The sequence below is a fragment of the Sciurus carolinensis genome, chromosome 3 (genome assembly GCF_902686445.1).
Source record: "Sciurus carolinensis chromosome 3, mSciCar1.2, whole genome shotgun sequence".
In the NCBI taxonomy this organism is placed as follows: domain Eukaryota; kingdom Metazoa; phylum Chordata; class Mammalia; order Rodentia; family Sciuridae; genus Sciurus; species Sciurus carolinensis.
Genome location: NC_062215.1, coordinates 64799902 through 64802524, shown reverse-complemented (window position 1 = coordinate 64802524; position 2623 = coordinate 64799902).

Here is a 2623-nt window from a genome sequence, read left to right as displayed (position 1 = left end):
CTTGCAGACTGGGCACATCTCTTCTCCCCTAGACTTCCAGCTGTTCTCTGATGGCCCTTTCCAGGAGGGTCAATGAGCAAAGTGCAAGACAGGTGCTTCCTGGTTATGACTTCCCCTGAGATAGTACAGAGACCTGCCACAGACATGGCCCATGCAGAGACTGAAGAAGGACAGCATGTATCTGCATAAGCTGGTCACAGTCCATCAGGAGCCATGAAAAGAAAAGCAATTATTCCCAGCACTAATCAAAGAAGGGGTGGGGTAAACTGGGGAACTGAACCAGGCTTGGCAGAGTAGGGCCCTGGCTGTGATTGCCAGGCAAAGGGCAAGCTCTCACCGGGAGTGTGACAGCTGGAGGCTTCCCATTGGTCTTGGGACACTGACTTTGAGATGAATTAAACACAGAGGGGGCCTGGTTTCTGGTGACGGAATAGACCCCAACATTAAGCCTCAAAAGAGAAGCAAAGGTCCCCAAAGCCTGGAACTTTGAAGAAAGTTTTAGGGGAAGACAGCGATAACAGGGAAACAGTAGCCAGCTGATTTTGGAATCCCTGAATTTTGTACCATTTCCATCAAAGGAGCCCAGAACATGGAGGACTAAGTTGAGGGCAGAGTAGTCTTAGAAAAGAATCTTGATTCTCTCAGTGACTTACATGCTGTGTGACCCTAGACAAGTCACTTCACTGCTGTGAGCCAATATCACAGGTTGATGTGAGGAGTTAGTTGAATTGGGATGCAGATTTTACACATAGTGAATGTCGTTCCTGAGGGATGAGGCCCAGCCTGGTTGCTCCGGTGGCTCCTCCAGAGCCTCAGGCCATGCACCGGCCATGGGAGAGGCCGCCTTCTAGGTAAAATAGAATCGAAGTATTGTCCTGCATGTCTGAAACCCTTTGTCTATCCAGAGCTTCCTGGTTCTTGCTTACTTTGCCATGAGCAGTGACAGGCTGGCTGTGTGGGCGTGAAGGGGCCATGGCCTAAGTGGGGCTGGGGGTGGCTGGTCTGTCCCGTGTGACTATAGCTTCCCACCTAGCCTGGTTCAACCCCAAGAGCCCTCAACCTGGATCTGTCCACGCTGTAAGGCACTGGGGGTCTCTCTCACACAGACCCCACTGGGCCCAGGAATGCCTTCATGGTCTAACAGCCACACTATTGCATACCCTGGTCATGTGGTTATCAGTTCTCAATCCTGACCCCCCAAATTTATATTCCAACCACACAGAACCTTCTGTTCTCTAAACTTCACAAACTTCTGCATCTGTGCCAGGCTGCATTCCCTGCCGGAAACATTCTCCCTGACACCCTGCCTTCTTATCCTGGCACACTGAGATCACCACACTCTGATAATCATCAGAAACATGAACCGAGCACCTACTGTGTACAGTATGGATGAGCAGGGTGAGAGCAACAAGAGACAGAGGTTCTGGCCAGATAGATGACTAGATGACACACAATTTCCTCCACAGCACAACATACCCTCTGCAACAGACACATGCATGTGCACAGGCGCACACACACACACACACCCTCCAGGCCCTAGTTCACTCTTCCCTGCTCACACGCTGTCCCCTGACATCTCTTGGCCAATTTGGACTCTATTTCTGAGCCTTGGCCCGGTGACCCTCTCCTCCAGGGGTCCTTGCACATTCGAATTCTGACTGGCTCTGTGTCTTTGGGCCTCAGTTTCCCCATCTGTAAAAAGGAATAGTTAATACCTAACCCATGGTGTGGTTTTACAGTCAATGAAACAGCACACTAACCAACCGGTACTGAATGCTGAACAAATGTTAGCATTTTACTTTCTGTATCCTTAGCACTGAGCACAGTGCAAAATGGGTGCCAAATATTTGTTTGGTGAGTGGATGGGTGAAATGATATATGAAGAGATCAAGTATATCCCCAAAATATGAGGCAATCTTTGCTGGACTCCCATGGCAGTGGGGGGTAGGGTGGGGCCACCAGGAAGAATCTGAAGGAAACTAATCTTTATTGTACATCTACCACACATCAACGCTCAACATACATGAATTGTCTAATTTGATCCTCATAAGAGGAAAAAATTACTGCAGAATGAGGAAGAGGCTCTTCTGAGAGGTAGAGTCAGCAGATGAGTGTCACACAGTGACTCTGAAGTTTTCAGGACAGGTGAGTTTGACAATTTCCTTGACACCAGGAAGGAGGGGAGGGGTTTCCTCCAGGCCTTTCTACCCTCCATCTTAGACTGGCAACTCCTGGAGGGCAGGGTGCCTCCAGAGGCACCTGAGGGAAGAAGGAAGAAAGGTAGGCTGGGCCGGGAGGAGGACTTGGGTTCTTGCTGGAGACTCTCCAAACACCCTTCCTTCCCAGTGGCAGCCCTCGGTAGCCTTTGTGAACAGAAGGAGTTAACTCTGGACTTAACTTCTGGGAGGAATCTGAAGCTTTTATTCCTTGGCCTTTCCCCCTCCCTTTCTTTGCAAAGTCTTCCTGATCTTTCCTCCTCCTGCAAGTCCCTCCTCCTTACTCCCACCTCCCGACTCCAAAAACACTGTGATTGCCAGGGTGGGTCAATGGTTAACACTCAACTGGCTTTATATAAGCCTGCCCCGGGCCACCTGCTGGCTGTGCTTTCTGTTTGGTCCTTCAG